At 33.4% G+C, this 25,468-nt stretch overlaps 1 protein-coding gene across 3 annotated transcripts in view; it reads right to left on the bottom strand.

Moving 5' to 3' along the window:
• Nucleotides 1–25,468, bottom strand: part of LOC116769106 (homeotic protein antennapedia-like) — a 169,565-nt gene that overhangs the window by 120,478 nt on the left and 23,619 nt on the right. Inside the window, exon 1 of one of the 3 annotated variants that reach the window (XM_032660115.2) lies at nt 17,765–18,123. The exons of the other annotated variants lie outside the window; for them this stretch is intronic. The gene's annotated coding sequence lies outside the window, so the exon portion shown is untranslated. Of the gene's footprint in view, nt 1–17,764; nt 18,124–25,468 lie in introns of those variants that run through there. 3 annotated transcript variants of the gene reach the window in all.

Genomic DNA, 25,468 nt, shown 5'->3' with positions numbered 1-25,468 from the left:
TTCTAAATTTAAATTAAATATAACTTAGTATAAAAATTTTACAGTGCAACCTATGAAGTTATGATAACTCACCGGTTATACAAGTTAGTATAACAAGAGCCTTCTTCCTTACACTCGCTTTGAATCGGCACCTTCACAATAATTGATTGGACGCCCATCAAACGTATCCGGTGTTACAAAGCCTAGATATAGCCTTAGAAAAGTACACACCAGACAACCTTAACTTCCCAGTACAGATATTTTATAACTGATTAATGTTTGTTTATAAACAATAATTTATAAGATAGTTATCAAATAATTTGTCATTAAGGAATTGTAGTTGTTGGTACAATTAATATTACAATAAAATTAGATCTGAATCTCTTGATGGTGACCTTTGTTCTTAGGGGAGTTAATAACTAATTTTAGTAAATAAAGTTTTTGTAGAAAAATATAAGGAGAACAATAAATCATGTCTAATGTCTGCACTGGTTTCAGCAAACTATCTAGAAAGGTGGCGTTACCAATGTCAATCGCGCTCGTAAAGTCACAGCAAGGTGTTTAATGATGCAATAATTTGCATAGTAAGGGCGTTGGAACTCACTCAGTTCTCACGTCTATCACTAGTCAGCACCATTTTAGCGCCCTTATACAGTAACTGTCTTGTTATTGAAATTTATATGTTTAATATTGACATAACACATAATTTGTTTTCATTGCAAACCTACTTAGCGAAACCAAACATGTAATCAGATGTGTCAATAAAGTGTTAGTCACTAATTTCGATAAAAAAAAATCTCTTAAGCTAAATACTTACTATAAAAAGTGCCGATAATAATAAAGACTTGGCAGCAATATTACCTGAAAAATAAAAAACGGCAGGTGTAATAAACTGTTGTCGATAAATATAAAATATGTAAACGAAATCATTAGGGGTAAAAAAACGTGTAATCAATTAAGGGGCGCCTCAGACAGTTCGGCTCGCTAAACCCCGCTACACAATCTGACATTTATGAGTGCCATAAAAACGCTCAAGTAGTGACTTTTACTACTTGTTTAGTGAACATAAACGTCTTTGCCTTGCCCGCGCTCAAAGTCGTACGTATTTAAAAGCGTAGTTTCGTGCAGTTTTACTCCTTTTTGCCTCTTTTTATTTACTGTTATGCAACTGTATAATGCTTTGGTTACTTTTCAGTGGCGATTTATGGATGTCGTCTTTTGTCTTTATTTTGTGAGAACATGCTTGTTTTAGTTCGGCGATGTTTATAGTGTAATAAATCGAGGGAATGCATTTTTGGCTCGTTCATAACAAATTGAGATAAAATTGTATGGAAGACAGCTATTCTTATTTTTAAGATATCTTATGACATATTCCTATGTATATTCACAGTAATTTTGTCTCTTTATGTATTTTTTAAAACTATTTTGTACATTCGTTTGCATGTATGAATGTATTGCGTATTTTATTCTATAATTTAAAAAATTCTTAAATAAGCAATGTATCAAAACAATACAGTAGTCCCTTCGTCACCTGTTATATTCTAACGAACTATTAATACTAATTAGTAATCTAAATACATTCACCAGTGTTAAGTATTCATCATTCATACAAGTTTTACGATGTTAGGTTTCAATTGAAAGACCACCCGGGATTCAATACCTGGTGGTATCTCACCTCTAAGGAATACCAATAGAGAGGGGAATTATAATGAAACTTGATTGATCTACCCCCTAAATGGGCCTAGGTCTTGGTGTAAATCGTTAAGCTTTGCTTAAAAATCTATTGATATCATAAATGGGAAGCGTTCCGTGATGTGTGTGTCTTATTAGGTACGTATGACTGTCGATGTAAACACTGATCGTTTAAAGATTTTTCATTTAGAAAAACATATTTAGATTTTAAATAAAAAACTTCATGTAGTTTTTTTATTTACTGATCGTATTAAAAGTTGGTTAATTTAAGTTTTTTAAGAGTTAGACTTCATATTGTCCAAACTAGATAATTAAAAAGACAAAAGCTGATTGCCCTGAATGTCATATTGCTTTTGAATTTAATTCTACCCTCTTCTATACTTCGACAGTGTTGTACCCAACGATTAAGGGGAATTTGTAAAACGTAAATAATGTACAAGAGTAGGTATTTATTATTCTGGCAAGTTTCAGATACTGAATTTGCAATTACAATTTGAATTACAACCTTTCTCATTTATTTTACAGTGTCAGTTCTTATCGCAAATATTATAAAAAAGTAATGGATAATGTTGTTATTTATAAGACACATCTATGGTTCTTTTGGTTTCTACGATACTGGTTTCAATAAACAATGTTATCAAAGTTATATACTTATTAGAGTAGCTTTGAATCAGTTCATAGGCCATTTGCATGAAGGTCACCATTGAGTCAATGCCTGAGCCATAATCCTATTTGCTATGCTTCACGGGACTTGTTTATTTTCCGCTCCAAAAGAAAGTCCTTCTGCATACCATAGAAATATATTCGTCCGCTTACGAGTGCCTTGTTTTCGCTACAAATTAGACAATTAAGAGTCGCCGTGTGACGCTAAATCTATTCAATTTAAGCTGGCTACAGTCTGGTCACCTACCGCGGTGATTTTTTAATCGTATGTATTCAGCGTGCAAACCCGGTCCTCATTTCGCATATCAATGCGTTTGACAAATTGATGAAAAAGGTTTCGCACGTGTCGATCGCAGCTTTGCGAAGGTGTGTCCATGGGATGGTACATCAATTATCTGATAGAGAAAATACTATTACGATGTTTAGAAAAAGGTTTTCATGATGTCTTTTTTGTAATCAAAAATCATTATCATTATCGATTTGCAAAGATTTTTCTATTTTTGTTTAGTTATTATATCTATTATTTATTTTTCTGTTCAATATCAGAATTTGATTAAATTTTAAGTTATGAGAAAAAAATTAATAATGCTAACAAGATATACAACAATATATTTATTTTGTAGCTTTAACATTTTATCTATAATTCTTAATGAATACATCTGCTTATGAGTCTGAAGTAGTGTGTTAGTTTATGAGGTGTTACATCTGTAACTAAACCTAATAAATGATCCGTGAGGTAGCCGGCTGTCGGTGAAAAAACCGTGGACATTAATAATGATTAATTTCTCATAAGTCATGCTTATCAGACTTTCTTTCATACGCTACTTTTACTTGTGCAGGGCAAGAAAAATAACCCAACGAGTTATACAAAGGGGAGAAACTATAGAACTCTTCCGGCTCCATATATTTTATGCTATAAAAAATATATATTAGGTATATGAAATCATTAACTACTGACTCAATTACATCAAGAGGACTGCTTCATAGTAATAAGACAAAATAGCTTTTAGTAACCAACAGTAAGGGCACCGATATTAATGGCATATTGACCGATTTTTGTTTAATATATTTTGTTTTCCTAAAAGACAGTAGATGGCGCAAAACCAAATATTTTTTCAGTCGTATATTATACGACAACTTTGTTTATCTATTTATTTTGGTCGAGAATGACTAGGACTAATTTCGCTATTATAATAGTAGGAAGTAACAGAAATATAAAAGACACAATAACAAGACTATAAAGAGTTTATTTTTTTAAATTATTAAGGGTCTCAAGAATCATTAGCAATAATTTACAACAGGAAAAAGTGAAAATGTCTAACTCTATATTATATCAAAGATACTACACACATAACCCGGTCATCTAACCTAGTTGATTATCATAATATCGCTTTGAACTTTTTATAAAAAAATACATACAGCAACCCTTCATAATAAAGATAATTGAATTCCTGTGTAATACATCAAGAATTTAATAGACAAGAGCAGAAGTAAGCATAGGTTATGTATAATTTATTTAGTAAAAGCATCCGAGAGTTTTCTCTTCTCATGCAACCCGGAGGTTTATTGAAAGCTAATCTGATGAACGGAGACGGAATATTTTAGTAACAACCATTTAAAAGTCATTAAATATCCATCAAAGTTTGTACCTCAAGCAGCCACAGATCGCGAGATACCGATCTATCTTACGTTCGCTTACATATGCCAAAACTGTGTCATTTAAATGTTAATCAGGGTAGAAATAATTGATGTCAGCGAACCATCGGAGCACGTCAAACATGCAGATTGGAATGCCCATAATGATAAACTATTCAGCTCTATTGCGATTTTGGTGATTTGATCATGAATTGTCGATGTTGCTTGATACACGAACATTCGAGAAACGTAAAGCCGTCATCGCTCGAAGTTACAACAAATTAATTATGCTAAATAGAAATCAGTTGTAATTACACAGTTTATTATGTATAATTCAGGCTAAATTATTATTTTTTTTTACTTAGTTACGTAACTTTTTTTACTTATGTTACCTAATTTTTTTTACTAAGTTATGATCAAATTGTTTCGCCATACGGTACCTATAACTTATAGTGATGGCTGCGTTTCCAAAATACCAAGTTGCCGATGTTTGAAGTTGAATGATATTTACATAAAGTTTATTTAAAAAACCAACCGAATTTGTAAAATACGTGTTCAAGCATTCAAATACATAAATCCCGGTGCATTTCAATGAAATTATCATCACACATTGGACGGCGTTATTCAACAAACAACCGTTAATCATCAAATATTAAGGCACGCATTAGATTTATTAATATTTCAAACATGCTTTTATTAGGCGTAAGTACATAACACATGACACTAATATTGAATGTATGTGTCACTTTTTATAGCCGGCTGTTTTGTTATCAGTTACAATAATCTTACTAATAAGATTTGACAGGTAGGTAAGTTTTTAATTGGTTAAAGATGTTATAAATAATTGAACAAATTACGGATGAGTTATTACTGTATTTTCATTGTTAACATTGTATTACTCGTGTTTTTTCGTAACTCGGAATTATATATTTTTTTCAAAGCTTTTTAATCGCAATTAATCCGATGTTTTTTATCGATAGCCTGCGCTGCTAATCGATTACTGCGATGATAATCGACAAATTGATGTAATGATCGTCAGATCATTGAGGTTTTGTTAAATCTGGAACCTCCATAGGGACTTCCCGGAAGTGTATCGGTGTCAGTCCAGCGAGGAGCCCTACATTAAAATTCATCGAACACTTGCTCCAACTATCACGTATCGAATAGAATAGAGCCATAATGTTTTATGATCCCTTGTCCGCCTTACACGTCGAACGCAGTGTACGAATTTTAAACAAACAACATCGCTCTGATGAAAACAACTTGATAGATATCTACATCAAATGAACTGACGATAATATTTCGAGTTTCGATCGTACATTTAATGTGTAATAAAACAGTAATTGAATTCTGAACGAGTAGAACTTTAAGTAATTGATTTTAAAACGTTCTATTATTTTGAAGGCGGTATTTTTTTAAACAGATAGGCTCATAAGTTTATGTTGCTTAATAGATTCTACATTTGGATCTGTATCTAGTTCTACATTCTAATTTTATATTTATTTACTCCCTTTTTCGGTATTTTTGAAAGTAGGTAGTAGTAGAAGTATTTACATAAAAAAATAATTAAATATAATGTTGTGCTCTTTTGCTTTATTTATGTTTGTTTTTCACTGAACGTCTATACTTTTTTTCATTCAATAGCTAGGGCGAAAAGTAATTAATATCAACAAAACCATTAGCTTCTTACTATCGTCCTTAGCATTAGATTTCATACATAGTATTTAGCTTCGAATAGTTCGTCATAGGTGACTAGATTAGAACATCGAGGGAGGCAGCCTTGCATATGTTCCAATGATTTTTCACGGCTACAGTACCCGTGTCCAAAGGGCACGCAGCGGTGTTGCAATCACGATCCGTGATCACGACCGGCCCTCTGCTATTTATTAACTCAATTTATATAAGAAAAATAATCAATAGTAGCACTTGTGCCATTTATATTAAAGTACACGGCCACAGCAAACTTTAAGATGTTAAAATCACATCGGACCGTTCGGATGCGTCAAGTAAAATTAAACTTTATCCCATCGGAGAAAGCAACACGTGAACGCAATATTTAATTGGTAAGTAAGTAAAATGTCTCTAGACCGTGTCGCTACTAGCCGTAAATGCATTAAGTTTGTTTTAGAGATAATAATCGTTGCGAATGCGAATGCTTTGTTGTTTCAAAGATAGAGTTGTCGTCAGTGATTTATTTTTGGTCAACTCTTGTACGATTTAATAGTATAAAGGCGATGCGAAGTGAGGCTCGACAATGGCAAACGTTTTACTTGTTAAGCACGCGAAATGTAAGAGAATTTATATTTGAATTTCTTACGAAGATTCTCTTTACATACAATATTTTGCTAAAATATTCGTCGTGAATATTTAATAACGTCAGGTAGGTTTTTAATTATAATTAACATTCTACTCTAAGTTGATGCGCCTCTTACGTTATCTGCTTCCCGCAATTCGTTATAGTTACGTATTTTATTTATATATTAGCTTAAAAACATGTAAGAAGCATGCAGTACGGGAAATCTTCTGACTAGTTTTATTTCTAGTTCCATTAAAAAAATAAACAAAATACATAAAAGTTGTAATTCAACATTTTTGGACAATCTCATCTAACTTCCTAGAAACGTTAGTCAAATGATTCCCACGCTACCATTCGTAGCTACGTGTTTAACATTAAAAACTAGTCTGCCCAATATTTGTGTGAATTGCTGCTTACTGAGGCCATTTAAAGCAAGCATGAATTACTGTTACGTATAATAAAAATATAACAAAAGCTTCCTAAGAAACGGTATGTGTAACATATAGCTAATAAATTTCGTTTAATTTTAATAAAATCTTGTACCATTAACATAATATTTCCATTTAACGCTGTTATTTTTTTTTATATAGAAAGTAAAATAATGAAGTGAAGTTTTGGTTGTTTCTTCCTGGGTTCGGGAAAATCAAATCCAACCTTGTTTATTAAAATAATTTTGTTAAAGTGCGTGAGCTGCGTTCCAATACTGCCTTCTATCACGCGAACTAGTTTCTACAATATATTTTTATGCTATCTGAAAAGAAAGCTACTATCGATTTTGGACCTTACTGCATTGAGTTATGACTTTCTTACAATTTTTAAGCGTACAAAAAGTAATTTTAGTTTGTTTTAAATGGAAACGTAATCAGAGGTTAAGCTAGTCCCTTTGAGTTATAGCGTTGGAGGTTTATAAGCATAGATTAAGATTATTTGTGCTTAAGTGACATGAAAAACTAATTAGGCGTAAAATATATGTACCTATAGTTCACATAGCGATAACACACAGTCAACTAGTTTGCAATATGTCTGATCTATGTCAATAAGTCAATAGTTATCAAACATAATTTATCATCCTTGCCTACTATCTATATATATAAGGCTGTATAGATCGCATAGTAACGAATTCCATTTCTAATGTTTACAGTTATAGATACTTAAAAATTTACTTGCAACAAGCTTGCTAGCCTTTATTAAGGTAATTATCGTTAATTAAATTAAAACAAACACTTGAAGTATTTTTTATTTATCGAACTCAGACGTCGACTGAGCTATTATATCTATACAATAGTACGTACATCTTGCTAGAGCAATCTCTAAGAGGGGTGGGGTGACGTAGACAAATGACGCGGGGCGAACGGCATGAGTTATGGCCACCAATCGAGAGTGCTTCTACGGCGGCCATTTTTAATTTTTAGGGGTATACTTTACCCTTGTGAATATTATTTGGAAGCCATTATGAATTACAGCTTTGTGTTGTGTTTGGTTTAATTTTATTGCATAAAAATATTATTGTTTTAAAATTACTATCAAATAACAATTATCACGAATGCTTTTTGTATCGTATTTTAAAGTTAAAATATTTACGAATTATCAGAAACCTATAAAAATATTATGTATATAATAACTACTTTATATAAAACAACTGGGAATGTTGTGGTTATAAATCGCAAAAAAGCAAAACATTCCTTTGTTCCTTTTAATAATCAGCATGGAGTGTAATAATTATTTTTAATAAGTCTATGTTTAATTGCATTACATAAATATTATTAGCAATTAAGTGATAATCGCATTCAAAAACAGAGAGGGCGCTCTCTGATGAAAGAATACGTTGCTTACAATGGAGAAAGTACTTGTTTAGAATAGTGACACCTAGCGGCAAATAGACAAACTTATTACAAAAAAATCGGTTCGGTTGTTAGAAATGTAACTAGATTGTATTGAAACAATTAGAGTTTAAAGTTGTAAAAAGATATTCTTTAATATTTTTAGTTATTTTTTTTTAAACATATGTTTAGATGACGTAATGCTATAAATGGTTTATTCGAACAAGGCGAACGTTTATCACATCGTAAACAGTATCATTAATAATTCATCACAATAACTGACGTACTGACGTAATTATCACAATTACGGCCACCCAGGCGGTTTCTAATGTAATATTAATTTATCTTTTATTCAAGTTAGGCTAAAAGATAAACGAATTAAACCTTATCTTAGGTTAAACCGCGTGCGTAATTAAAGGTAAACTAAACTGTACGGTGACAATAGGAGGCCGGCCTTATGCTCAGATTGCGACCGTGATAGGCTATTTAATTTACAAACATACATACATTATAAATAAACAGCGGCGTGTTACAATGTAACTAGAATGACTATTAATTTAATTAAGAGTTCAACGACCTTAAAAATTAACGCCTGTTTCTAGGTGATAAGATTGTAGCTCATAAATTAATTGTGTTTCTTACCTAAGGCTCATGTTCAAGGAAAATTAATCGGACGTTTTAAATTAAACAGCTGATTAAGCAAAAGTGTTCATTTTTATATTTCCGTTATTTTTATTAATGTCATGTTCATAAAATGCCTTATCTGAAATTGGATTAGAACATTTAATTAATCAATGTGTTATAAAACTTTTTTTATATTAAAATATTTTGGTAACATTAGTGTTAATTACGTAGCAATTATTCCATTAATAGTTTAATTTACAAGAGTCCATGCGACCCTTTAACGGTCAAGGGCCCAGTTGAAGAATGTGCAATTACTCAGGACTTTATATTTATGTGAAAAGTTTTGACAAAGAATTCAGTATATAAATAAAATGTATTCTAAATTAATAGAAGCAGCGTTCTAATGATAAGAATGTTAGATATTATAAAAAAAAAAGTATTTAAGACCGTTTAATGGTACTAAAATTAAAAATTATACTAAGATATTATATTTGCATGCTTTTGTACGTTTTTCACATGATTAACTATAAAAAATGACGAGTTAATAACTTCATTTAACCCATATTTATTTATCTTTTGAACACACAATATCAATTAAACCATATAACCCGAATAAAGGCCTAAATTAAGCCAGTAGAATAGTTCACTAAACTTAGTTACCTACATAGGTTTAGTTAACTTAGAGTAACTATAGAGTATAGGTAGTTTTTGTGATATGATATAGTTTCTAAAAATTATTATTATACATAACGAACATAATAAATATTTTTAATAAACATATGTTGTATACATTATTTACTAAGATATCAAGTTTTTAGTTACTCACATAAGGTCAAGACTATGAGAATGTTATACAATACAATCAATTGTTTATATAATGGTAGAATCAGTAATGTTTCATAATTCTATGTAATTTACACAGCAGACTGGCTCACGGGTGTGACGTCGTTTAAAAGAGCCAAAGCAAGCGATGCACGCGATAAATAATTTTGTAGGGAACAAATGAGCAACTGATTAATGATTTACGTACCCGATTCCTATTCCAGAACGTACAACGCAATCCAGAAACACAATCCCCGGGAGAATATGTACCAACCGCTCGCAGGGTGCATTCTCGCAGCTGTTTAATTGTATTCTAGTACTTCCCAGCTCTCCTGGTATAAAATTAATTCTGTGCAAAATTTTGCTAAATGAAAATAGCACAATTTGTATATTATTAATTCATTTATATGAAAGTTTTGCTTACAACAATATATTGTTTGATTGATTATAAATGTTATTATAATTCTCAGCCATGTTCTATGGAAATATATTCGACAGTACTAACAAAAATATTTATTATTTTTAAGTGTTTATCACATGGGTGTATATAGTTCCAAATTGTCACATATATAATATAAGATTAGTTTTATATGGATGTAGTATATCATATCTGATACGTTATAACCTCCCCACCAGCCTGTAGGAATAGCTGACCGATTGCTTATACAAGTCAGGTGTTACTGAAAGGTTATTGTGAAGGGTCCGATTCGCCGAGCCAGAGGTTCCGCTATGATTTACTACGCCCCTATTGATACCCTTTTAATTTCGTTTTGCAACACCCGCCTGGGTTTGTTATTCAAAATAGGGAGAAGAATGACTTTTCCATTCCTTTTTTTGTTTTTGAACGATTGTTATTTTAAAAGTTTTTATTTTAGGCTGAATAATTAAATCATGGTATGGAATCGCAACCGATTTAAAACGTGAATGTTCATGAAGCCTTGCTAAGCTTAAACACACCGCGAGGTTTACTTGCTGGATAATATCGGTTCCCATTTAGCATCCGATATCACAATACAGACTGCCAGCCGATTTAAATTTATTTCGGACGTCGGTAACTTCCAATTTAAACCTCTTAATCCTCTATGATGTATGTCGGTATTCGGCGGGATTAAAAGTTCCACGGAAAATAACCGGGAAAACCTTTTCCGGGGTCGGATTGACCCGGGCAGAAGCGGGATTAGGCGACCGGGATTGGATATACATAAATCTCGGACAAGGCTTTAGGGGCGACGCAATTAAGCCGGCAGAGCAGATATGTCATTTTGTGACGAGCAACGTCCGATACTAATCGCACAATTCGCACAATACAAACGAAAATACATAATTTTAATATTAAAATTCAGCAGCGGCCGCTTCCCGCTCACAATGGTCGCTCTGTCGTGCATGGCGTCATAAATAATTCAATTTCATAGTAATAAAATACGCGTGACCGGCGCTACGGCGTGAAAACTTTTCAGCAATTACGGTTTAAATTTAACAAAAAGCTTCTATCGATCGGACGAGGTCTGCGGGGACGGAGGGGTCAGTGAGGAACCCCGGACACTCGTAATTCATGCATCAGCTTGCGCGGAAGGGTTAAACCATGAGTGCAACGATGACTTATACTTTGTGTTAATACGTTCCAACTGAATTCAATCTGTGCCGGCTTAATTAATTTCGAAGCTATCTTCAATTCCGATATTAATGTACGTTTGCTACATTAAAGTGGTTTATTTGAGGCTCCCATATGTTTTACTGTCTGTGTAATTGAAAATTAAGATACGCGAGCTATATAAACTCAAGTTATCTTTGACTATGATGTATGTGTCTTATACATATACATAAATAATATACGCGTATTAGAGAGATAAATAGCACATCGCATATGACATTTAGAATCGTATGGAATCCTATTAATATTTATAATAAAAATCGATGTACTCGGCTAGGAATATAACATTAATTTTTTTCTCCTCATCGTCTTCTACAGATATAGTTAGTACTTAAAATAACGAATTCGTTAATATTTAAAACATATCTTTAAGCATATAAATTGGAATTGAAAGAGTTTGAACTGTATATGTTTATGTTAAGTATGGTATAAGGTGAAAAAAACTGTAGGCCACTTATCGCTTTGCTCGGCCATAAATGACTGATTTATTGCAGTTTAATAACAGCAATTAGTTACGCCTCCCGCGTTACTATTCCCATTGACACGTTCTAAGAGTGTAAATGTTACTCAGAACTTGATGTAGGCATGTTCATTGATCGTTATACGGAACGTAAAAAAAATATTCAATTATAACGACATGCTAGCGAACTACGAGCTTGAATAATAATAAATAAATAAATAAAATGTGTTTATTAATTTACATATTAAATAAACAACAAGTGTCTTAGTTTTGTAATCATATTATGTTAAGAAATGTAATCCATAGTCGGCAACCCGGATATGACGTGAAGCGGCCATTAAAATTAGGGTTGGGCCTCGGCTAGGGCTGGGTCGGCGCGCCTTGGGGAACGGTTATCGTATAAAAAAAAAGAATGAAATCATACAAAAAAAATAAAATGATGAGAAGAATAATGATTTTTTGTATCAGAGAATTGATAAGTAATATTTATTTACTTCTTAATTAAATGAGTCCTAATAAAAAATAAATAAAAAATAAAGAATTGAGCATAAAAACAACATTTCAAATATTAAGCAATTCATTTGTAAAAAAGCAAAATTTATGAAACAATAGTGTTCAGTAAAGATGTTTATAATAAGGGAGAATGAATTAAAAAGCAATTTGGTAACCGTTACTAATTTAGAACGAGCGGGCCGAAACTCTCAATTTGGGGGCGCGCCCAAAACGTCCCTAATCTAAAAGCTGACAGTCCGCTGGCAGATGTGCCTTTATATACCCTTCTGATACCGTAAATAAATGAGCAGGTATATTTTTTTTGAATTGAAACATATTTTTTTATTATCATATAAGAATTTTTAATTTTAGTGATCCTTGTAAAACGTAACGCGTCTCCGCCAAAGCGTTAGGTCCAATTAACTAGATGGCTAGTTATGATTTAGGCAAGTTTCGTGAGCCATGTGCTCATTAGACGATAAATTCTAGATGAAAATCAAAATTTATATAACATGAGATAATATATCACGTCCTACGAGTGGTTTCGGGTCCGATTTAAATCTTTTTAAATACCACCTATTTCTTGTGCGCCTACGCATCTCTAAATTTGAAATTCGTATGAGTCGTAATATGAACACACCGGTCAGATGTCTTAGAATGTTGTGTTTTTTGTCCATTATTAATTAGCATAATATACTGACACGGAATCGCATGTCCGTTTTTAGTCTCGTCTAATTTGACACCTTTACTTATTTTACGACACTGTTCATTTTGTATTTTTAATGTCTATGAATTTATTTTTATTGTGATTATTTATAGTTATGTTTCAATTCTGAATGCGTTCTTGTCGTAAGAAAACAAAAGTATAAGTACCTAATATAAATATGTCACTTAATAACGTTTCACAATATGTAAAACATTTTAAAGATTGTGTAAATTAATTTTCATTTAAATTATATGCAGTGAATTTTTTAATATTTTTTTTATATTAATAGCACCCAAGATAACAAGCTATTTGAATAAATTTCAACTAACAAACAACTGTTTTATCTAAGTTAAACACCTTTACGCGTACTTATAATAAATTTGTATTCAATTCTACAAAAATTCTTATCAACGATGTGTCACATAAAATTTTCTTGTTATCAAGAGTATCGCATATGCCTAATGCTAATAGTATCCGAGCGTGTGCGTTGCCCCCGAGGGAAGGCAGCCTTTTTAACCGATTCAACTTAAGCAACCGATTCGGACGATCCGGCCCATTAAATACTAACAAAGTTTTTGAACGAACCGATTATGCAAATAGGCCTTGTGCTCGCTATTAGAAACTTTACAAACTTTATTAGAAACTATATATGTAGTTAAATGAATTTACTTATAAGAGACGAGACGAAACCTCTTAGCATTCAATGGATTCACCGTGCGGGTGCCGGGTCCATTGCGTTGCAGGGAGTGGAGCTTCAACAGTGCCTGGGACTTGCGACCCAGGTGTAGGTTTAAGGGGCCCCTAACTAACGCGCGTTAAACGCTCACCTCCACTGTCCAAGCTCCTCTCCCTACCTAACCATATTTGAAAAGAACCTACTAGGGCTGCCTTCGAAGTACGTTCCAAGAACGAATTGATGTGAGTTCTGGACAGGCCCAAGTCTTTTAGTAGGTTGTAGAGAGATTTAGCCGTTATACCTCTCGCTCCCACTTCTACCGCATATAAATCCACGACGAACCTATTTCGAGTGAGTTCGTTTGTGAGCTCGTAATATTTGTTGACCTTGATGGTATGGTCTTTGGGGATGTTGGTTTCCCAAGGAACCGTAAGCTCTATCATCACAACGCGCTTTAAGATTCGCGAATACATGAATATGTCCGGTCTGGAGGCCGACGCACAAATATCCTCGGGGATTTTGTATTGTTTTTCACACGTATCCATCATTATAGTCCAATCCGTAGCCGCTTTAAGGATGGAGTAAGGCTTGACATTTGTTTTTATAGTCCTAATGCCCTCTCTCACAAAACCTACTGATCGCTCGTTTGTGGTTATTCCTTTTTGCGCTCTGGCTACCGAAAGACTAACCGCTTCACGTATGATTTCCAGAACCCTATCGTGACGACGCGAGTATTGACCGCTATCGAGGAGTACCTTACATCCCACTAACAAGTGCCTAGCAGTTCCAACTGCCTTCCCACAGATATAGCAAGTCTTTTCGGTACCTTTACCCCATCTTACTAAATTACTCTGATCTGGGAGAGTCATCTGGAACGCATTGAGATAGAATTTTAGCAATGCTGGCGACCAATCATGGATTAAGGTGCGCCACTTTAGTGCCAATGGGATGCAAAAATCTCCTATGTCTAACCACTCGTTCTGCATTTCTAAACTTATTGCATGGATCTTATATTTATCATTCTCGTCTTGTCGAATAAAAGACTTCAATATATCCGTATCTTGGACCTTCCTACTTGATCCTAACCCTACTCTGTTACTTTGCGCTCCTATCATAAACTGCTTGTGGAATTGAAGCCTTGACTCTAGCTCTGGGGCATCTTTGTCTTTTGGGAGCGATGTAACAACGTCATCCTGGGATTTCCCCAAGATGTACCTCTTGGAAACTCTCAGGTGTTTATAGAGCTCCGATGGCCTTTTTAGACTCATCCCAAAACTATTGCGATCCCTAAATAAGGCCGATGAATCAGCCGTTAGCGCGAGCCCGAGCCACAACTTCAACATCTTTATGACGCCTGCATCTAACTTTGACAAAAGGGTTTTATTAAAATCATAAACGAGGAAAGGCCAATTTAAACGTGAAGTTAGATAATTATCGTAGATCCAAGCTTTTTTAACGTTACTGATCTGTTGGCTATCTACCTTGTTGAGATCGTTCAAAAAGCTATCTACTATACCTTCCAAAGATGGAGTACGACCTATATTATCAATCTTCCGACCGAGAAATTTAAATGGTGCATTTTCTGTAACCGTAGAAATGCATTGACCGCCTAACGATAATCCCGGATCGTATGAGGTGTATCTTGTACTCCGCCTACCGAGACACAGACAGTGACATTTACTTGGTTTTGTCCTCAATCCATCGGTCCACTCACAGAATCTATCCACTTCATCTAATAGTACTTGACAGTGTTTGGGGTTACGTGTCAGTATTGCGAGATCGTCAGCGAAGGCTAAAATGGATTCCGTGTATTTATTATTAAACTTGAACCGATACCCCCATTTTTTCTCGTTGCTGGTTAATTTATCTACTAAGATGTTAATTACAATATTAAATACAATTGGAGACAAACAGCAACCTTGAAATAGTCCTACATTGTAACTAAAAGTTTTTGAATGGCCTTCTTTAGTTGTTATAGAAAACTTTAATTTGAGTAATACGACGCGATCATATCAGTAACTAGGGGCGGAAAGTTGTACCATCTCAGCGCGAATAGCATCAGTTCGTGTTGTATCGACCCGAACGCATTCTCTAAGTCTATCCAACAAACTGTAATTTGCCTCTCGCTTTTCCTAGCATCTTTTAAACTCTCCGACAGCAAAGTGTTGTGTTCTAGGCATCCAGAAATTCCGGGTAAAAACCCTTTCTGGTGATTTGGCCTAAAATACCTGTTGCTCAGCATGAATCGCGTCATTCTCGTTTGTAGAACTGAGAAAAAGATTTTGGATATAGTATTTGTTAAGGCTATCGGTCTAGTATCTTTTGGATCTGTGACTCGATCTTTTTTGGGAATGAGGACAAAAATTGCTTTCCCGAAGCACTCCGGGATTTGCTTCCTTGACCAGATTTTATCGTATATATATGTGAGATGTTTACGAACCGATGGACATTTTTTAAAGACTATATATGGGATACCATCGGGTCCCGGCGCAGATTTAGACGATTTTTTCTTTATCTGAATATTTATCTCATCTAGCGTTGGTGGAATGCCGTGGAAATCGAAACGAGGAATTCCAGGTTTTTGTTCGTTGGGATCCGCATAGAGTCTTACACTTTTAGGCACTTCGTATGTGCTCTTAAAATGATCGTAAATTTGTTCATTGGTCAAGAGAAGCTGTCCGCGTTCTTTCTTAAAAATGGTTTTCGAATACTCAAAAGGGTTTTTATCAAAATCTACTTCCTGTTTTGCCCGGTCAAAATTATCGCGATTTTCTGCGGTTTGCGCCGATATTCCTTGAATTAATTTTAGAATCGATCTTAACGCCCTAGCTAGTTGATGACTAAGGTGATTGTCGCCTAGGGCTTTGGCTATACGTAGATTTTTGTTTGTTAAATACGATTATATGTTTAAAAAGCATTAAATGCGAGAAAGCTTATTCTCATACAAAAAAAAAACACTTTAAAAGACGTCCCTAAAATATATACAATAGTTGGTTGAAAGGAGAAATTTTATATGAGTATTAGACAGAAAAAAGACATTTCAATGGCAACTAAAAAATAAACAATAGAAAAAGGTCCTACAAAGCAAGGAATGAAAGAACTTCGTAAAAACTTTGACACATTTTTAGTAACATCAGGCACGTTGCGTTCAGGCGCGGGCATATCGTAAATAATGTAGCGTCAGAATGAGAAATTACCATCACTGTCGGATTTATAAATTTTATATATTATAATACAATTATTACTATCTGAGCGCAACACTTGATAACTTCTTTTAAGCGTGTGAAATTCAAGATAATGTTTTTTTTGCTAGCCGTATTATTTATTAATTATATAATATGGTTGCAGCCTTGAAAGAGATCTAGTTTTAAATATATAATATTTGACATTGCATAACATTTTCTTATTTTTCCATACATAGAAGACATTTATTGCGCATTATTTAGATTGAGCGGGAGATTCTTCCTTGATTCCCTGTAGCAATCAGATCTTGGTTATTGCGACTCAGATCCCCTATATATTTCCTGAACGGATAACTGAAAGAAGTGAGCTTCTTTCTACGTAGGAATGATAAGAATTTCATTTCCTCGTCCTTCGCTATCCGGGGAAGTCGCTGACAAAAATAGCTAAGTGATAAAAGCTATGAATTCACTTTAACTGCTGCTGTTACATGGACTTATTTATATATTATGGTTTAATATATGAATAGAGTTATTTTTATATAGAAAATATTTTTAATTGATTAAAATAATATTAAGAGGTATTCTTTTTCGCGGAACGCTACATATCGGAATCGGCTTTGATTTTATGAATTCCAAACTCTAGGTCAAAACTTTGGTCCGGACCTTTGTCAAAAAAAACTTATATTGTAAAAACGTCTTATGTTACTTTTATTACAAAATGTGCCCTATTTTAAGCGTGTCAAGGTTTGATATCATTTTTTCTTTCGATTGGAGTTAAAGTCTGCCTCAAGCTCCAGGATTCCAGATGACATCTTTTATCTCCATACATTTCAAGTCGATCTTAAAAGAAATCACATTCAGCCGCAATAACATTTTTTACATTTCATTAGATTAATTTCAAACAATAAATTTTGGTTATAACACAGCCGATAAAACTATTAACATTACAGATACAATTCGAAATAGATAGTTCATAGAAATGACATTACTAATAAAATTGCTAACATTTTGTTCTAATGGAAGCAAATTATTCACAATAATGAAGTCATCCGTAATGGCTACTTACTGTATACATAAATCCTCTCAAAACTTCTATAACCACTTATTATAATTAACGACGACACTAAAGCACTAATAAATAATCTTCGTTATCACAGAATTCACGAAAACCATGACGTGTTCTACTAAGTTTCTTATTGGATGATAAAATAAATTAGTTCAATTATATAAATAATATATATTAATTAATGTCGCACTCACTATTTGGATACGTTTGATCTATACAAATCCTTATTTACAACTGACACAGTCCATGCTATAGACCGTGTCGCGGAGGACGTACCGCGACCACAAAAGCCTATGTTACAATAACAACCATATCGAGAACTGTTAATAATGTATTTTTTTCTAACACAACTCTACGACCCCAACACAGAGACTTGACTGTACAAAAAAGTCACGAGGTAGGGGAAAATTTCGTAAGCAACAAAAGTTTTGACACGAGTAGTGCGCTTGGGCAAAGTCTATTTTAGTGCGTGAGACGGATATATCTAATATTATCTAATGTCTGCGGGGTGGAAAGAGACGGTTAGATGGATGTCTGTCGCGTCCGCTTGAAGTTTTGGGGGACCGGAGACCGCGGGATACCGAGTAGGTGGTGATATAGCTTTCGTAGCTCGTCCGTTCCCAAAATCGACGGCGATGAGTAATAATATTTGAAAAGCAAGATTTGTTACCTGTCGACCGCTAGAAGATAATGCCTATAGTTTTTTTTTCAGAGAGGAACACAATTAACTAGCCCTAAAACATAAATCATTCTGTCATACGGAAACCGATACTGGACGCAGGTTGTACAATTATATTCAAAAAATGTAATGCCGGTGGGAAATTGAGGTATTTTTTTATCCTCAAACTACGAATTTGAATAGATATTAATACTTTTTTTTTGTTATATATTCTGCAATTCTAGTTATATTTAAGGTTTATATAAACAAGTTAAAAATTATGTAATAAATATGGTATAAAAATAATTAATTATAGTAAATTAAAATAAAAAGTTAATAGCGGTCGATTATCTTCTCAAAAGGTGACCGTTCAATAGAGGTAATTTAACAATTACGCCAAGCCGCGAGCCTCAATTACACCGAAGAGCTCGGAAACAACGACTTTATGGCGTTGGTCGTGGAACTTCGAAAATTGCAATTGCAAGTGGCAACAGAAATTGTCGGTCACTCCCATCCTTCACAAATCGGGATCCAAGCAAATCAAATTGCTGGGAATACAGAAATAAATTGCTCAGCCATGCTCTATCGCCGTACGACTAATGAAGACGTTTTATTCTTATATAATTTCGTAATTCTGTGTTGATTTTTTAAATATAATTTTACACGTGATCTGTGGGCGTTACAGCGGTTTTATTGTCCCGAGTCGTGTTTTATTCCGCGACGATAGACATGTAAATTCTATATACCAGAGAACGATCAAAAAAAGATGTATTATCCGTCCGAGGGACCTTATTTCGTGGTTTATAAATTTCTGATTATAAAAAGAAGTGCCACTATAATCAACACAAGCAATTTAATTTAAGCGACATAAACACGAAGCTATCTGGCAGTGCATCGATAAGGGCGTTAAATGACAAACTGCGCCTCAGAGAAATGCTTTGCTTTTTATTTCCTTTTTTCATGATATCGAAAGTATTTTTTAAATACGTACCTATATTATAAGAGTCAAAATAAAGGATATCTTATTGTTTAGTTACTTTTACGATTATATATATATTATAATACTAAGAGCATGAACTTAAATATATTTTTCTTAGAATTATAAACATTATAAAACGATTTTTTTAAGCATGACTTTAATAGCGATTATAATAACATTCTTGTAACTATAAACATTGATAATTAATATCATATATAATCTGAATGTTGTTATTTAAAATGAATCGTCAGACCATCAATCTTAAAATGGATCGGTATTATCGATCGAATATGTACATACCTCGATGAAGACATTGGGAGAACTGGTTTTACCTACATACAGTATAATGATATATTTAACTCGATGTTCGATAAACGATTAAAAACAGTTATTCTAAACAAATTGTTTATAAAAATATGTTGTAATTATCTCCTCAATCGTGAAAAATCGTTTAATAAATCTCACCATAAAAATAAACGTTATTAATAAAGCGGTATTAGATAATGTTAAACTTAAAGCCGAGTCTATAAAGAGGCTATTAATACTTCCAGAGTGCCATTCCTCCCACCTAATATTTCAAATACCAATAAGCCACTAACCCTCGAACGCGGCTCTAATCTAAACGGCCTTTTTTAAAACTATTAAAAGAGCTCGTTTAAAATAGCCACCGAGTCTTTAGTGGTCCGCCTCTATATCTTGTAAACAAGAAGCATAGACGTATGGTTAATCATACGCGTCCATATATTGCGTGTATGTAAATATATTAGATTGAATACATCTGTTTTTATGTTGGTGAAGATTATGTGTTTTATATATATGTTATGGAAACTATATCGGTGGTGACGATTGACAATAATTTCCACCAAATTGAAGGCGTCGATGTATTTGTTAGTTGTGTGTTGCTTTTAGTTGGATTTGTTTTGACAATACTCTCATGAATGAAGTATAGCGGGTGAAGTTGTTTTTATGCGAAATATTTTCCTATTATTTAGTTTTAAAATACTTCAAATCCGTTCGGTAACAAGTTACGCTATCGGTCATAATATTGAGGCTTACACGGTAGGAAATTTTACATACGTAAATACGGGACGGTACGTCGAATAACTTCATTGAGATATAACTTTCTTAATAACTCAGAGAACAGAGCCTGCGGTGTTGCAATGGCTTTATAATTCTGCACTGATTACAAAGGGGTGCCGGCGGCCTCAATTTTGTCTTGTACCGATCGTGCAGTACATAAATTATCAGTTATTGATGAAGACATTAAATCTGAACTCGGTACAACAATAATTAAACACTCTTTGAGAATCGGACTTTGATAAAATAAAATAAAAATGGAATTGAATGGAATGGAATGGAATACAGACTCGTAACATGAAATTAAATTATATTAGACATTACAAGTTACAAAACCAGAAAGCAAAAATTCTCTTATAAATCAGTATTTTAATGAATTCAACTCATACATACAATGCAAAAATCTTGACGTTATCATATATTCGATTCAAACAATGTTTTGCTGACGTTACATTAATAAGGGATTGTTTTCGTGTCTGGCTTTGCACTTCGCTGAATCTGATTTTCGGACGCGGCTGTTTAAAATCAACTTCTTATTTTACTTCCAACCAGTTCAACATAATTCCAATGTTAATAACAGCAGGAAAACAAATGAGATTAATTAGGTTTTTTTTTGTCCTTACTATAATTAACGCTTCAAAATATGCGCTTTCTTACTCATTGCGGAATTAAAACGTGTCAACTTTTTTACACTACATTAAATTCACGCTAATAATTTAAGTGGCATGTTCATAGCTATTGACGACAGCGATCGCAATTAGGTCCTTATTCTGTAACGATTTATTCTTTAAAACATAATCGAACAATCGTATTGAAAGACAGATAATGATTTATGACTCTCGCCTCACTTTAAATAAAAGATCGCCGTAAGCTTTCAACGAACACAACTGGGAAAGTCACGAATGTAATTTAAAAACTCTGATACGGTATGATATATATTGTATTAATGCATCCGATCATGTACTCTGTATCAAGATGTAGCTATTCAAGTGTATGCCATGTGACACTGTCGCCACTTGTGTTTTCTAACCTACATGAGAACGAATGCATCTGTCAGTTTGTCCGTAAGCGATAGCGCTCTCATTCATGTGTTGAACGCAGGAAGGGCCAGAGACAACTCATGGCTACTTGAAATCCAAAGCTAATAGGAGGACAGCTTGTGACTTGCCTCTAGATTACAGTGTGCCTAGAATAAATTTATCAATAGAATAAAATATTTAACCGTTTTACGTAACCGTTACTGAACGCGATTGTACACAATGTTTATAAATTAAACAAAAGGTTTTTTATTAATTCGTCATTGAATTTATTCATGGGATCCAATATAATTTTACGCCCAACGATTAAGCTGACTAGAGACATCGTTACTACTGATCATTAGTTCATATCTTCTTGACATATTTTTGAATATACTTGTAACTAAAAGCGTGCAATAAATGTGTTTGAAATTTTAGATAGTTTATGATGTCTATTGTTCGCCGAAACAGTTCACTGTGGAACGGACGTTATACTGGCTGTTACTATATCACTGACGTAATAACTATTTTATTTAACCTCTAAGAGAATTTGACTATATGATATTTGTGTTAAAGATATATAAAAATGTGTTGGTTGGAATAAAATAGTTATTGAAATATTGAATAGTTTCAATACTCAGCAGCTGGTATTTTGATAAACAAAACGGTAAGCGGCGCACTATGTAACAAGAGAGACGGTAATCGTAAGAATAATTTTAAGTGAAATTCTAAGGAAAAATAATCTTAAAAATATAAATTGACGTGATGTTTCAACTATTAAATTGTTTTTATAGAAATTTATTTCATTGTATTATTTTGATATTCATACATCAGGAAAATCGATATTAGATTGTACATAAGATTGCTCATAAAGTAGATTTACCCATAGTTTATAAGTTTACTTATAGTATATAACAGAATTACAATATAAAAGTATTTATCAAAAATATAATAAATAAAATCAGATCTTACGAATTTTTTTGAAGCCAAGTGCTTGATATAATTTTATAGTGATTTTTGTGCACACATCTTCGTTATTATTACTTTAGTGTGTTATAATATTAAGATAATACTCTTACTATGAAAAGTGCAATAGTATAATAAAAACTAGTTAATAATTCGTTGAGTATGTAGTGTGCGAAAATTCCTCACATTGAGTATTCGATGTATGCTTGCGAGGAAACGTTGTTGAATAACAATTGAATATTGGCAGAGCGCCGGAGTTAGCCGACTATTTATAGTTTTAATACAAATTAATAAATATAACATATATATATTTATATATATCCTCAGTAATAAAACGCAATATTCCGGAAGAAAATTGTGAGCCATATGAAAATGTTTGAAAATTTTCATTTTGCTTTTCAATTTGCTTGTTTCACTTGAGAAACAAAATAAACCATTATTAAGCAAAACATAAACATCTCACAAACTAAAGTGAAAGACATGAAAACAGAGCAGGCTATCTTGGCAGTGACAACTTCAAATGATATTGACAATGGTTGAAGTTGGCACTTTGAGAAGCACGTCCGGTGTATGACACGACACTAGTATCATACATGACTTGCTTGACAACTTTGGGAAACATATCCTTGTTGTTAACACGCCATTTGAACATTACGCAACATATAGATCTAGAAAATTGTGACGTATACAGATCTCTCAATTCTATTTGGTATTAAAAACGCGCTGCTGCATCAAATATCCATAGCTAATCTGTGAAAAACCTAGGTTATATAAAAGCTGGGTATTTGTTAGAAATCCCTCTTATATCACATTAATCGCGACGCATCTAATTGAGGAGGTTGTACCGTGGTCTACGAGTGCGGAATAACTAATTACTATGTCCTTTCGATAAATTATAATCTTAGTTTTATTCATATCCCTACATATAAATACACTATATTTTATTCATAATATTAGCGGTAGGCGTCAAATAAATCTTATTTTTCCTTCGGGACAGGTAATTTTAATGCATATTTAATGGACAATTCTTGGCTTCAAATTCGCTAAGATAAGGTACAGCTATAATGCATGCAGCTTAGTTCTGTATTATTTATCGTGTGATTTTTGGCAACGACTGTTAGTAAAGCTGCTTGGCTCAGCTAGATTTGCAATCTTCATAATGCATGCACTTTTGCAAACATGGCCCGCGGCCTGTTTTTTGATATATCCATTATTTGCTTTACTCGTGACTTTAACTATTTTTTTTCCTGATTTAACTTTAGGCATATTTAAAGAGCCTGTTATCTATATATAAATATAGAGTCTATATTTTTCTTGCCACTTTTACATATTATAGTTGGAATATACTAACTTTGTGTACACTATAGGTATACTACATACACTATACTTCGTGGTTATTATAGTTTTACCTAAGCATATGTGATATTATTAATCTCTTTATTTCGACATTCTTTACATACATGGTGCTGGATTCATGATTTACGTACCTGAAACAAAAAATAATAATAAGTTTTGGAAGTTATTTTTCATTCATCGACGTAACAATGATTTTAATGCATTTCAAAGTGGAGTTATTATTTTGTTCAGAGTAGGGATTATTTGTTTGAATTAACTTAATAGAGTATTGTAAAACTTTCTTATCATGTTTAAAAAAAGTTAAAAACCAATTTTTTTTTTGTGTGTATTATTTAAGATCTAGATTTTAAAAACTTTGCTCCTAGAACCGTACACACCTATATAATTTCAAGTTTCTGTGATTAAGTTTCTTCTTTGCTTGAATAAAGAATTGACGGTTAATACATGATTTATTTACCTACAGTGATTTATGTAATGTGTAACCCGAAATTCTGATCGCGTTAAGCGCCGCCCACACTCACGGTCACTTATAAATCATGCGCGACAACTCAAAAATGCCAACTTCAAAAACATGTTTGCCCGACCAGTACACGCACGGATGGAAAGACAAGAAAAACAAACGTAAAAAATAAATTACTTTTGTATACCTCCTTTCTTTCCCGTTGTTGGACGCCGAACAAACCATAAATCACAGAAAGATAAGCATAAAAAGATTGTACGAGGTAGGTACACGGTAGAACTAAACTTTTCATATTTCGTTATCTTACGTCAGACAGAGCTTTGATATGAAAACATTCCTTATCGCATGAAACTAGGTAAATTTCAGCTTATGATATTAATTTCACTATTTGGATCGCAACAAATTGTGACCAACAAATGTTAAATTCTTTGTTTATAAGGACAACGATTTTTTTTCTGTTACATATATAATGATGTTTTATACTAAATCTTAAATACCACAGTGACCTGTACGTTTAACAAATTGCTGCCGTGTACCGCGCTGCCACATGAGGGGCCATTTGTCAGCCACGACTATACACGGGCGCCTACTGAGCAATTAGATTTGTTAGCTTGTACCCGAGCAGTTTCATCACGCCCCCGCTCAACAACAGATGCTTGGACTAATAACCTCTCGAAGTTTCCCCTCCGGCCTCACCCTGCCCACATCGCCTGAGCTACCCCAGCCTCCCTAAGCAACCCAACTAAGATAGATTGTGCCACCATTCTTGCAATTTTCCTGTCGTATCTTGCCTCGTAAATTCCAAGTGATATATTGCTTTGGATCTCTCGCGATGCGACCAGGAGCATACTCGAAATATGATAAGAGTTATTTATTATTGTTCTTATTGGTTTTCTAGGGGGCTGTATGTAAAAGTATTCCATTATGGGGTGCTATATTACGTATCGATCGCCGCTGAACCTACCGTTACATTCGACTTTGAATATAATTCATATGTACTCGAAAGAGCTTAAACGGGTCTCGTAAATCACATGATTCAACCTTAGGTATGTAAAAACAAACACTTGATTTATTCGTACACATGCGAAATGAAAGCGGATTAAACGTTATAATAAAATTGTACGCTGAAACGGGAATATTCAAAATGCCACAACTCTCCCAAAATTAAATAACGGAATCTTTATTAATTTTG

This window comes from Danaus plexippus, chromosome 5 (assembly GCF_018135715.1).
Source record: "Danaus plexippus chromosome 5, MEX_DaPlex, whole genome shotgun sequence".
Lineage (NCBI taxonomy): Eukaryota > Metazoa > Arthropoda > Insecta > Lepidoptera > Nymphalidae > Danaus > Danaus plexippus.
The sequence above is the reverse complement of the archived record's forward strand: the minus strand, read 5'-3'. Positions and strand labels throughout refer to the sequence as shown.